General features: G+C 45.0%; 2 long non-coding RNA genes across 6 annotated transcripts in view; one reads left to right on the plus strand and one right to left on the minus strand.

The window, feature by feature from the left end:
- Positions 1-373: 373 nt before the first annotated feature.
- LOC311596118 lies at positions 374-13,517 on the plus strand. The gene is made up of 4 exons (XR_014778713.1): positions 374-3,818; positions 8,239-8,650; positions 10,057-10,103; positions 12,667-13,517. It is a non-coding gene; the product is annotated as an uncharacterized lncRNA (long non-coding RNA).
- Positions 5,766-14,233, minus strand: part of LOC311596124 — a 96,427-nt gene continuing 87,959 nt past the window's right edge. For all 5 annotated transcript variants that reach the window (XR_014778716.1, XR_014778717.1, XR_014778718.1 and 2 more), the window contains one exon: positions 5,766-6,959. This is a non-coding gene — a long non-coding RNA (uncharacterized lncRNA). The remainder of the gene's footprint in view (positions 6,960-14,233) is intronic.

Genomic DNA, 14,233 nt, shown 5'->3' on the forward strand with positions numbered 1-14,233 from the left:
CCAGAGCCACAAAGATGGAGCTGAAAGTCTGACTGAAAGGGCTCATGGGACCCATGAGGAACCCAAGATGCTCATCATCACCAAATCTATTCCCTTCCACCCTCTTCTTATTTTAAACCTGGGAGAGCTGGAGCAATACGGACTCAACAGTTAAGCACACTGGCTGCCACTTACCAGGACCTGGGTCTGATTCCTAGTGCCCACACGAAAGCGCACAAACATCTGTAATTCCAGTCCAAGGGGATCTGATGAAATCTTCTGGCCCCAAGCAAGGCACTGCACATGTGGGACACTTACATACATGAAGGCAAAACAAACACTCGGACACATAAAATATAGATTACATCTTTCTTTTTAATTGAGAAAACCAGGGCCCACAGATGTTCCAAGAAGTGTTCAAAACCACACAATAAATTATAAGAGAGTCATGACCTGATCCTACCAAGACTGTATGCAACATGAGTTAGGTCTAATATGATATGCCTGTTCCTCAAAGAACACATGGTGAAACCACACTACATGTTTTTCCATATCATCATTACCAGGAGTGGAATATTCTTAAAAGGTCAGTTTGCTGTCCATAAAAATTAAACCAAAAGCAATTTACCAATGTGACTTTTATTCCTACCAGACAGCAGTATGCAATTAAGATTAAAGTAGCTAAAGTATCCATTCATGCATTTAATGTAACTTGTGAGGAATATATATATATATATATAATTTTAACTTCGGGAATAGCTGACCAAGGATGAAGGTATTTTGAAGAGACATTTGTTCCCCTTGTTTGGCTACCAGACTATTGACACGTGAGACTGCAAAGGAAATAGAATACCCCCTACCCTACCCCAAGGAATCTCTTGCTGAGAAAAGAAGAAATCTAAAGCAGTGGTTTTCAACCTGTTGGTTGTGACCCCTTTGGAGTCGAGTGACCTTTCACAGGGGTCACCTAAGACCATCGGAAAGCAAAGCTATTTCCATTGTGATTCATAGCAGTAGCAAACTTACAGTTATGAAGTAGCAACAAAAATAACTTTATGATTGGGGGTCACCACAACTTGAAGTCTATTAAAGGGTCACAGCATTAGGAAAGCTGAGACCCACTGCTCTAAAATGTGATGCCAGCCAGAAAAGGAATATCTCCCAGAAAGGGAATCTACACAGTGCTGAGAACTTGTTACACCACCTTGCTGGAGAGACAGGAGCCCAATGACTGATGGGTGGGATCAAAACTTGAATAGAGCCCGCTTAATGTGTATAACGTTGGCCACTCTACAGACCAACCTCACTTCAGGACCTGGAAGACAGACCTGAGGGAGGGTCTCTGCATCTCCTCGTCCCTCTTCAAGATGGTCACACCAAATCAAGCTTTCTTTTCTGATTTTCAGTGTTAACTTAGATGCGTTAGTCCTTGTCCAGAACTGGTGATCAAACCTGGATTATTGGGATACAAGCTGTGATCCCAAGTCTTGTTTCTCAGCTGTTCTGCAGAAGGGCATGAAAGGCCCAGGAAACTGTGGCTTTTCTACTCAAATGAACAGTACAACTGGTCAGCTCAAAATGCCACACAGCCTGGTGTGACTTGTCTACCTGCGTGCCGTAGATTTGGTTAGCCTACCTGAATTGTCCTTTAGAGAAAATAGCTTTAGGAAAAATTCAAATGAATCAAAGAATTGGGTAATACCAACTGGTAGTGTTGCCGCCTTTCAGAGCAGCACACGGGATCCAATTATCAGCTATTAAAAACTTGGTCTGTATCTTGTCCTTGGACTTCCCCGGAAATCAATATCTGTTCTTTATAAACTACTCTGTCTCTATCGTTTTCTTAAATAACAGCACTAATGGACAAAGATAGTATGTAAAATAAAAGGCAATAACAAAATAAGTTGAAAAGGACAAATATCTAATTTTAAAATGCTTAAGAGTGTTATTTTTCTACCTTTTTAGACCTCCTAGAATGACTAGCTCTCTCAACCCAGGCCCAGTTAGCAACAGGTATTAAGACAGAACTGTGAACTATAAATCATTAAATATCTGAAAGTGTTCAAGGAAAATATTCTTATTTTAAACACACTTGGAGGGGCATGGCAGGAGAAAACGCACAAATCATGCCCTGTTGGTAAGATATTACTGCCTGCCCCATCTCTGTTGCTACATTTGTGTCTGTAAGTGACAGGGTGGGGTGGGAGGTGGTAAACTTCAGATCAGCTATAAGACTATCTCTCTCCATTCTGGATGTAAGCATCTACAAGGTTTGGGCATTATCAGAGAAGAAATGGTCAAGAAACAAGAAAGTAGCTGATCTGATTAACTCCCAATAGTATCTTAAACAGTGCCAAAATTGAGTCTCGATCCCTTTCTAACATACTTCCAATTGATGGGAATTATTTTATTTTAGAAATTAAATGCAAAAAGAGTCTGCCTGAGGATGGATAGTAAAAAACAAAAACAAGCCGGGCAAGGTGACGCATGCCTGGAGTCCCAGCACTCTGAAGGCAGAGGCAGGCCGATCACTGTGAGTTCAAGGCTAGCCTGATCTACAAATTGAGTCCAGGACAGCCAAGGCTACACAGAGAAACCCTGTCTCGAGAAACCAAAAACAAAAAAAGGCTGATCAGTGTGTGGAGTCGTGGAGCACTGCTCTGCAGGAAGTAGCTGTCTGCACACATTGGAGCTGGCAGAGTTTCTGGTGGCGGATCCTGCTGCAAGCCTCGGCCAGATGCCCAACTACCCTACTCCCTTTACCCTGCCTCACAGTATTCTCTCTCTTTCCACCCATGCCTCTAAAGTAACCCGTTGCCCCTGGGAGAACACTATGAACACCTTTCCTAGCCCCAGAACTCGGCTAAAAGCTCTCCTTCTCCAAACAACCCTTACGACGACCTGGTCCATCCTGGCATCGCATGGAGATGTGCATTTGTGAGTGTGCGCGCTGTGCTGTCTCCTGTTTGAACTGACCAAAAAAGATGGTTGCGTTTCCCTGGTGGCCTTTGTTCTTATCGCTCCATTCTTCCCCTTCGCCCAGGCAGGAGAAGCCCACCCAGCTGCTCTCTGCTCCCTCTGCATGTGAAGACTCAGCTGGCTTCAGATGCTGTTGTTTCTCTTCAGGCTGGGAGAGCTTAAAATGATTGGTCTGGAAAGGTCTGGAGAGAAGCCTTGAAGAAGTCATAAGAGCTGGGAGGACGCAGGGTTGCTATGGTTACGAGCAGCCTGATGATCTAGCCACCTCCTCCGGACAAGGCAACCCTTCCTCTGTGAAGCAATAGGAAGACACACAGGCATTCATACCCAACCCACCACGTGAGCTGATAGAGCAAAGACTTGGTCACATCAACTGCTTGTCCCAGCAACAGCAAAGTCAGGGCCACCAGGGCAGTGAAGGGAAAATGCACGGAAAGGCCGCTTGGTGGATATTTGAGATTAGAATGCGGCAAAAGACCGGAAGTTGGAGCTGGCGTTCGCTATGCTGAGTGTGGTTATGACGTACTTGGTTTCTGTCTTCTCCCGACTCAGAACAAACATCATGTCTGTCCCTGTGGCTCTCGAGGCCTTGCCGCATCTACGATGAACACCTGAAGACCTGCCCGGGCAGCCGGGAAACAATGGGCTGGGACGCCCGAGCGGGAGGGTCTCCTTCCACCTGAGCCACAGACCACGGCTTCCTAGGCTCCAGATGGTGATCGTGATTGGTAAAAAGCAACCATCATCCCTGTTAATGAGGATAATAAAACAGAACGATTCACGAGCAGCCACAGCATATGGAGCCCCTTACAAAACACAGATTCACCCAGCATCGTAGGAAAATGAAGTTTTCCACACCAGTGAGTTTTCTGGAAAATTAGGGCTTACCTCTTTAGCTTCAATATTTTTTTTTCTGAACGTATTAACCATTTGGGATGGAAATACATGTCAAATATGTAATACATCTTCCCATGTTGCTGAATAGCATAACAAACACTATACAATCCTTTTTTTGTTTCTAGATGTCTCATTATAAGCACGCATTCAAGTACTGGGAAGAGGAGGCTGCATCTATTGCATATTCAAGTCTTATTAGGAACGCAGCCCTGCTTTACCTACACTTAGCTGCAATGCAGTGCAGTTCTCTGCACCTGACTTAAGCAGGAGCCAGGTCCTCCCTACCCCTGACTTTGCATCCTTCAGCCTTGCCACTCAAAAGATGACCTCCAGAATAAAAACCTCAGCACCACCTGGGACTTAATCAGAAGCATAGCCTCGCTGGCCCCAGCCCAGGCCTGCTGAATGAATTAGATGCCGGGGTTTAACAAGATGCTTGGGTGATTCATATGCACATTAAAGTGAGAGAGCGCAACCCTGCAGCTGTGCTTGCCAGCAGGTTCCTGACCAGTTACAGCATTTTCTCCTGAACAGGCTTGGCAGAAACCCAAGAAGGGCCCAGTTCAGACCTAAGAGCGGAGTCTCTGGGGACTGAAACCCCAGCCATCTATTTTCACCACACCCTTTGGGTAATATTGAGATTCACCAAAGTTAGTGGTGTCCGGCTCTTGGTCTGGCTCATAGGACTCAGCGTTGGCTAAAGGAAACAGGGCTCCTGTGTCCCTGCCATCTAAAAACAGGAGATTCTCATTTCTGACACTCTAACAATAGTTAAGATCACTGGCTGCGCTCAGGGAGGGCTGGGCAAGGGGGTGGGGGTGAGGGGAGTGTGGGGGGGGAGGTGGGGGGATGGGAGGGGTAGGAATGTAACTGAATGGCGGAGGGCTTCCCAGCATGCTTTGGGATCTGAACCCAATTCCCTGCACCACAATAAAAAACAATCAATTAATTAACCACTGGTTTTGCTAACTAGAAGGGCCGCATACGAAAAGCTGTGTGTTATGTAATTTTGCATAGAATGTCCTGAAGAGACATAACCATAGAGGCAGAAAGTTGATGAAATAGGAAGCATTTGGTAATAATGGGTACAGGGTTTCTTTGGGGGACAAAAAAAACCATACTGTGGAATTATATAGTGGTGATGGACTCACACCCTCATGAATGCACTAAAGCCCCCCAATATTGTCTAAAGGAGACAATTAAATTGCACACAGGCTTTCATATTCTGAAAGGCTGAATTTGTAGTGTTTAACCTGTCTCTCAATTTTAGGAAGCCCTTGGACTTTAGAATGAACCTGCTCAAACCAGTTTAAATCCTGATCCTGCTGAAAAGTAGCCATGTAACCTTGCACAAGCTAATTAACCTCCTGCAGTCTATAAAAAAGATATTAGTATATCCATTAGGGTTTTTATGAAATTCTATCTGGTTTTAAAAAAAATACCCATCATTGGGGTCAAAATCTAATCACCCTAAAATATGACAGCAGGAGACCAGAATGTGCCACCCCAAAATACACACTTCTTTAGATATTGACTATTCTGAGCTGGCTATTTTGAGAAACTGCAGACACAGGAGTGGCTCTGCAAGGCTGCCCCTCTGTAGCGGAAAAGTTTAATCTGCAATGGAAATCTTCATAACTCAAGATGTCCGTACCAGGAAGAGTGACCCTGAGTCTGCCTTTACTACGTGAAAGACTTTGAGCTGCCTAACAAGGCAAGTGTAGTCAATATTCCCTCCCCACGCTTCTCATAATTTATCTCCAACTCCTCAAGCCCTGTTCCTTACCTAGCTCTGGGTGCCTACAGGCTCTAGCTATCTGGCCGTTTCCTTGGTCTCACACATCTATAATGTTATGCCCAAATTTTGAGAGACTCCCCCGAATGGACCACCCAAAAGCCGAGTCCAAATGCAATAGCAAGGAAGTCTCTATTGGAAGTTCGAACACAGGCCACCCCTCCAATGCACTGACATAGCAGATGCAGGGAAGTGGCCTCAAGTCTCAATTGAGAGGGGGTTTTTATAGGTTTTAGACAAAGAAATGGGTTTTACAGTATATGATTGGATGGCTTTTGGGCAGAAAAGCCGCAAGCAGGGAGGAGTTACAAGCCTTGGCGTTTCGCGGTTGGGTAATAGGTGTAGGGGCAAACTGACCTATAGAAAAGATTGATTGAAGCAGTCATGGGGGCATTAGGAACATTGGCCTGGATCCTCCTAATTGGTTGTTGCTATGTGCTAGACCACCTGCTGGACAGCTTGACCACCAGAGGGTACATTTGGACTTTCCCCAGGTGAGCTGTTGTGTTGCTAGGGGAACATTTTTCTGTTTAGACTACTTTGTCCTTTTTCTGGAATCTGGGTTCAGCCTTTGGCTAGGTTTAACACAAAATGGAGTCTCTTTTTCAAAATGGAGTTTGTCTGGTCCTTACACTGATACTCTTATGCATTTGTATGTTGGTAAAGTGGGCTTTCTCTTGTGTGTTTTAGGCCATTTAATACGTAGACCAGCCAAAGAGCTAAGAAGAGGAAAAGAAAACATTTTATTGTTTTGTTCTGTTTTTTTATTTATTCACTTTACATCCCAATTGTACCCCTCTCCTTGCCTCCCCAGCTCCCACATTCACTCCCTTTCACCCTCTCCCCTAGTCTTCAAAAAAGGGGGAGCCCTCCTCGCCTACCATCTGGCCTCATCTATCAAGTACCATCTAGACTGCCTTCATCCTCTTCCTCTGTGGCCCAGCAAGGCTACCCCATGGATTCGGGGTGGGGGACATGCTCAACAAGCAGGGGAAACAAAGTCCATGTTAGAGGCAGCCCCTGCTCCCCATATTAGGAGACCTACATGGAGCCTGAGCTGCCTCTCGACTACATCTGAGCAGAGAGCCTAGGTCCTCTCCATGAACAGTCCTTGGTTGGTGTATCAGTCTCTGCAGACTTGTTTTGCTTTTTCTTCTTCTTTCTTCTTCTTCTTCTTCTTCTTCTTCTTCTTCTTCTTCTTCTTCTTCTTCTTCCCCTATGCAAGTGTTGACAAACGTTCATTGCTGTGGGGGTGAAAAGTGTTTAACACCTGGCCAGTCACCGGTCATAATTGTCATGGGGGCTCCTCCTAAAACAAGAAGATGTTAACAGTGGAAGATCAGAACAGATTTATTAAACACCAAAGTTATACAAGATGTGAGAATCCTCATGGCTGGGGATATGGCTCAGTGGGAGAGCTCTTGCTCAGCATGTGCACACACACACACACACACACACACACACACACACACACACACACACATGACAAACGTACTTAGGTTCAGTGAAGAATGGGCAGCCATGTAGAAATGAGTTTGACTTATGATAATACTCAGAACCCAGTGTGATCTGTATCTCAGAGTCCGCTTGGCTTCTCTAATGCTATAGACCAGGCCACGGATCACATGGGAATCTTTGGGAGAAGAGAGGGGCCAGAGTATGAGCTTTTATAGTTTTATGGCTAGCTTTGGGGAGAGACATTCTAGTTTCTTTGACCCACCTTGGAGGAGACAGGAGAAGCCAGGAAACTACAAGAATGGATGGCACAAGATGAGAGGAGAAAGTCTAAAAGACCTTGCTTATGATGCTTTGCAGTTTCCTCAAAGAACATAGTATGCCAAGGTGCTATTCTTTGGGATGTCACCTTCTGTGCCCTGACTAAAAACCCAACACATTTTAAACTTCGAAATGTACAAAAACTGTCTGGCAAATTTAAGAAAATGAGTGCTCCTTGGCTCTGCAGACTTTGGAGTCTGGAGTACAACTTCAGAATCAGCAGTCTAATGGAAGCCTGCCGCTCTAACTACAGATGGTCTGCACATGGCACTGTGACTAACACTTCTAGAAAATCTTCCTGATAGTTGGTGTTAACTGTCAACTTGATAAGAGAATAGAATTCAAAAGTCAGTGGTAGGAAAGCCTGCTCACTGTGGGCGGTGCTATTCCCTGGCTAGAATCCTGGACTACCAATCTGGAGAAAAGAGGCTGAGCATTCCTGGCTCCCTGCTTCCTGACTGTGGATGGAATGTTGTCAGTGGTATCAACTCTGTCCTGACAGTTCTTCCCTGACAAGATGGACCATAAAAAAACCCTTTCTCCCTTAAGTAGCATTGATTAGGCTATTTTATCACAGCACAACAACAAAAAGGACACTTTTGTATATCAAGAAAAAATAGAAAACGTTCTTAGAATCGTGTTATTTTCCCACTTAGGATATGGAAAATTAGACAGAGCATTGTTTCTCTCCTTACACACACACACACACACACACACACACACACACACACACACACACACACACACACACATACACACACACAGAAATGTTAGATAATTTGATAATTTGTGGTTTTTCTTTTTCTTTTTAGGAATCCATCAGACAACTGAGGCTGACAGACAACCAGTGAACTCAAAATTTAAGAAAACACAAACCCATACCAAAAAAAGACAAATAGTGACCACTTAACTACAGAGAACAGATGTCACTCCACCAAAGTAAAAAAAATTAAGCTAAGGTTTTTAACAAATTGTAAGGGTTGGCTTTAGGTTAGCAAGAGAATGCCAGTCCCATGTTAGAACCAAGCCTCTCACAGGCTGCCTCTACAGACCTCACTGGAACACAAAGAAGAGACAGGAGAGAAATAATTCTTCGAGAACACCCACACGCAGCCACCAGGAGGAGAGCAGCAGCCACCTAGTAAATGCAGGGAACAGGGCTGGATCTTTACCTCTGTGTGTCTCCAGTAGAGAAAAAAAAGAACTAAGAAAGTGGGTACAAAGGTAAGAAACGTCTCTGTCAGTCTCAGCACTAGTGAAAGACAAAAACCAGAAAACCCACACTGCAGCTTGCAGAAGGGCTGAGACGAGAGGGCAAGTTTGTTAGCCATAGGAGGGAGTAGCCCTAGAGGCTGAGCTGGCCACGGAGAGAGCCCTCAGACCCATGGCCCAGTATTGCAATGCCTGCCTGTGATTAGGACTCAGTGAAAACAAGAATATGCAATATATCCCCAACCACGCCTCATCACCAAAAGATGTTTGGCTTTTATCAAAAACTGTATAGGTAAATAAAAAACAAACAAGCAAACAAAAAACACTGTCATAGTTAAGGCAATTGTCAGAACTGGGATTTATGTTTACCGGGGTGTGAGACACTTGGAACGGAGACCTTAGCCCACTGTGATTACCACCTGAGGTGTATTCCCTACAGGATAACGAAGTTGGTCTCCACAGGTAAGTAGAAACCACAGACAGAGTCAGGTAGAAACACTAGAAAGGGAGAAGTCAAGAACACAGAGGAATAACGCTCTCACCGGACACCATAACGGACTTGAAACAGACAAAGAAAGAAGAGGTGCTTTTTTTCAGGATAGCCCAAGAGATACTATCAGATGGGAGTTCAAACAAACAAACAAACAAAAAGTAAATATAAGAGCTGTGCACTCAAGAACTGTAGGGCAATATTAATATAACATGTGCGTGTTATGAATGGCCTCTCAAAAGAGACAAGAGGAAAGAAATGGAAGAAATAATATAGTTAGTTTTATCTTTAGCTACTTTACCTTCAGTGCTATTCACTTCTTTTGCATATTAGAGATTCTGTCTGATATCATTTTTGTCTGCTTGAAAAGTAACCCTTAATAAGTATTTCGTTGAAAGTCTGCTGGCAATAAATTCAGTTTTTGATGAAGTGTTAATCTCCCATTGCATGGGTGTGTGTGTGTGTGTGTGTGTGTGTGTGTGTGTGTGTGTGTGTGTGTGTGTGTATCTGTGTGTGTGTGTGTGTGTGTGTGTGTGTGTGTGTGATGTGTGTGTGTCTGTGTGTTGCACACAAGACTATGCTGGTGCATGTACCCACACACACTCAGGAGGCCAGAGGAGAACATCGGGCGTGCTCCTCTATTGTTCTGATTAGGGGAAGCTTGAACTTTTCAGCTAGGCTAGCTGGCCAGCAGACTCCTGGGGTCCACCTGACTCTAGTCCCCAGTGCTGGGGTTACAGGCTGTGCAGCCATGCACAGCATTCATCTGCCTGTAAAGATTCAAACTCAGGTCCTTATGTCCACAGAAGTACTCATATCCACTGAGTCATCTCCTCACTCCACTACCTGTGTTCAAAAGATGTTTTTGTTGAATATAAAATCCTGAGCTGACAGGATGTTTTATTCTGGCTTTTGGTTTTATTTCTAGCTCTGTATGAACATCATTCCTTTGTCTTCTGCTTTGGATAGTTCCGGGTAAGAAGTCTACCATAACTTATTTTGTTATTATTATATTAATGTATGTGTCTCTGTGCGCACACATGTGGAAGTCAAAGGACAATTTACAAAAGCCAGTTGTCTCCTTTCACCACTGAAGTCTTGGGGAACAAACGTAGATCGTCAATTTTGGCATCAATCACTTCACCCATTGAGCCATGGCCCCTCCCCCACTCTATAGCCCACTCTACTCCCAATGTCATGTGTCTTTTTCCTCTAGGAACCTTGATTTTGTCTTTTAGTGCTTGTGTGTGTGTGTGTGTGTGTGTGTGTGTGTGTGTGTGTGTGATGTTTGGTGTTCCCTCAGTTTCTTGGAACTGTGCTTTGGTGTCTTAATCTCAGGCATCTTTGGTCATCACTAAGGGGTAACGTTTACACTGAGAACTGAGGAATGGCTAAGTCTGTCAGAGAAGGGGTAAGAAGTTTCAGAGTTGAGAGCTCAAGGGATGACGGAGCGTGGCTAATAGCTTTAGAAGTACTGAGAGATTCCCCACATCTTAGATACATTTAAAAGACTATACTAAGTTCTTTTTAGAAGAGCTGCATGCCAGAAATCCCAGCATTCAGGAAGCAGAGACAGGGAGACTGCCACAAGTTTGAGGCCAGCCAGGGCTACACGGTGAAGGTACGGCAGACAAAGCTAGACAAATGGGGACACACTTTAGGTGGCTCTATGGCCCACGGTAAGGGTCTCTTCTTCTGGTATACATTGGGTGGTTTTAAGCGGAGGCTAAGCATGCTCGGATTTAAATTCGAATATCTTAATATGTGCAGTGTTAAGAGGACAGGGTTCACGTTCCTTGAGTGATCTCACATTCTAGGCTCCTCTTTCCTCTTCCTAACTCTATGCCATCTATCACCAAATACAGACCCAGCTGTCTGCAAAACTTACCTGCTAATTGTTTAGTGGCATTCTTCTTCACACAGCCACACTCTCTTCCTGGCCCCTGCTCAGTGTTGCCTCCTGCCTAAGTTTGGGCTAATAGGAACAAGCTGCTTTTATTGCTTTCTATCAGTAAGGTTAGGGCTCTCCACCAGAGCCGGCTGTCTTACCTGTCAAATATACTAACTACCCAGGTGAAAGTTAAACTAGCCGACTCCTCAGACTGCTAAGTATGTGACCCGTTACATCTTCTAGGACCGCTGGGGATTTTATGAATGGGTCAGAGTAAGTACATACAAGCGTCTGTATTCCCTTGTTCACACAACATTGAGGGCCTCTCACTACCATTTTAGGAAGCTCCCAACAAAGGTCTTGAGACTCAGGCCCTTAACTAAAGGTGATATGGTGGTCCACGCCTTTAATCCCCAGCACTCGGGAGGCAGAGGTAGGTGGATTGCTGTGAGTTCGAGGCCAGCCTGGTCTACAAAGCGAGTCTAGAACAGGCAAAATAACATAGAGAAACGGTGTCTCAAAAAACCAAAAATAAATAAATAAATAAAATAAAAAGAGTGACATGGCACAGCAGAGAGGCCCTCGCTGCTGTAGCAGGAAGGTCATTATTCTTCCTGATTTTCTGAAATGCTATCACTATCAACAAGCCACTTAGCTTTAGAAATGCTTCCCATCACATTGGCGTCTGGATTTTTTTTGTGTGTTTTTGTCTCTTTGTCTTGTTTTGTTTTTGCATCTGTAAAAGGAGGCATAGAAATACCAGCCCCTGTGGTAAAGGGTTGCACTATGAGGGTTAAATGAGGCAGGGAATGCAGTAGGCTCCTCTTCCCCATTCCTCCACACTGCTCTGCAATTCCTTTAGCAAAAGGAATAAAATGCATTTCCCCACACCTTGATGCTGATTTTAGCTGTGGGGCTTGTTTTTTCCTAGAAGGTGAGTCTCGCATGCTTCTGGTTGATCTCTTTTGACTCTCCTGTCACTCCTTTTACCGCCATGAGGACAGGTCTATTTTCATTTAGTGATAAACAAAGAGACATGTGGATGAGCTGCCTCACCCAGGCTGTCTCAGTCAAGGCCACCCTAGATTAACTGACAGCCAGCCCACCCCCCAGATACATGAGCAGCCCTCATCAAGGTCAGCAAAGCCACCTGGCAGACCACTGGCCATATAAGCAGTAAGCGTGCACTCTGTGCCCCTGAGATGTCTCGGCCTTTCATTATATGGCATTGGTTGCACAGCAGATAACCACTAGATTACGCGGCTGCACTCTCACACACTGAACAGTTTTGTCCTGTTAGCACCTGGGAGGGAGGGGCACGCCACATCATTCTGATTACATGTTACCCTTCAGGGGGTTACAGAATCAAAGTTTAATTTGGGCAGGGCCTTGGATACAATCTAGTCTACCGTTCTTCCTGGGCATGGGACCCTCTTTCTTCACTTGCCTTTTCTTTTCTCTGTACTAACAGCTTGTTCATTCAATCACCCCTTCACCCAGTCACGAGCCATCCCCCATAAATCCCATCCTCTTCCCTGTGCAGACAGCACAGGAGGGCGGGTCCAGTTCCAGCCTCCATCCACCACTTCTCCGTGCTGGCATCTGTTAACGATGCTCTGTGTTGTGTTTTGCAATCTTTCTCCCCAGATGCGTTCAGCATGCAGCCACTCCGACAAGCTAAAAGCTGCTAATGCAGGATCATTTATTACGTTTTCCGGCACACGGCATTAATCTTAAAGACTCAGAGTAATGCGCACAATGACATCTTCTCTGAATACAGAAGGGCTGTTCTACGGAGGCTTGCGAAGCAAGCATCTTCCTACATTTCCCAAGGACTGGAAAGCCAGAGGAATAAATTGGAAGAGAAACCGGGCAAGCTGTTTTCTATTTTCTAAAGGAAGGAAGGAATTATTTAGCCAGACGCAGAGCTCTTTCGGGAACCTCACACATTGTTATTGCTGAACAAATGGTTATTATTCCTCTTAGAAATGAAGTGACTCAGGATGGACTTTTTCTTCCCTAAAAGGAATGGGGAGTGTTTCCAGGTCCCATTTCTGCATCCTGAAAGGTACATTCACCTTAACAGCCCAAGCATCTTCCCCCTCCTCTAACCTAGGAGGAGGCAGGAGGCAGAATGCCTGTCTAGAAAAATGACAAATCAGACATGACATACATACAGGCCCATTACTTCTGTCATATTTCTCCTCTTAACTTTTCTCGGCAATTAAGGTTTCTATGAGCCACCCACTCCTTTCCACATCCCGCTCACGAGGCGGTTGTAATTAAATCCCCTTGATTTCCCAATGCCTCTGCGACGCAAAATAACGTTTTCTAAGAAAAGTTTCCTCCTTGAATTTCCCCCCAACTCTCCTGACTCAGGCTGGGACGGTCACCAGAATCTTTCCCGAGCTGTAACTCGGGACAAGGCCGGCCTGCTCCAAGAAGTCTTCTCTGAGGCCCTGGCCCACTCTCCTCTTGATGCTCTTTCCCTCCTCCTTCCTGTCTCTGGTCTTTCTTCCCCTCTCACTCACTGTAAACCACACCACTAGTAGTCAGCAGTGTCCTTACCAAGCCTAGGCTCTGAGGAGGCCACAGGGCCATTCTCAGCTGACCCTGCATACACAGGAGCCAACAGCAGTGGAGGAGCACAGCACTGTGCTCCCCAGCTTCACTCAGAGCTGAATTAAGTTCCCCCTGAGAGTGCTGTCAAGGAACTGAGCCTTAATGAGCGGCTCCTTTGTTCCTAGCTTGTTAGCATCACAAAGAGAGTAAGGTGCCAGGGTTTACCTGGAGATGGGGGACCTGAATTCTTCTTCTTCTTCTTCTTTTTTTTTTTTTTTTTAAATCTTGGAACAATCTTTGCAAGAATCCTCAGGCTCCTGATTTCAGGCCAAATTTGTACTAAGAACTTCAGGTCCGGGTCTTAAGGAAATACAGAGCTAAGTCTCAGACTTAAATACAGGAGATGTGTATAAAATAGGAAGCAACTTTGAATCACACTGTATCCTTGCCAAATAAATCAGAAAGACAATACTAGGTAGAGGAAGTGTTTGGGTTGGGAGAGAGAGGTGGAGACAGGGGAGGGTGGGAAGGCCTCAGGTAGACTCAGGTGGCTCAACCTGAGACAGAAGCCTGGTTGGAAACTCCAAAGGAACCAGAGCTCAAGGAGGGAGGCAGGGCGGCAGAAGCTGTGCTTCCGTAGACCCTCCTAAAC

This window comes from Acomys minous (assembly GCF_964271855.1).
Source record: "Acomys minous genome assembly, chromosome: 1".
Taxonomy (NCBI): Eukaryota; Metazoa; Chordata; class Mammalia; order Rodentia; family Muridae; genus Acomys; species Acomys minous.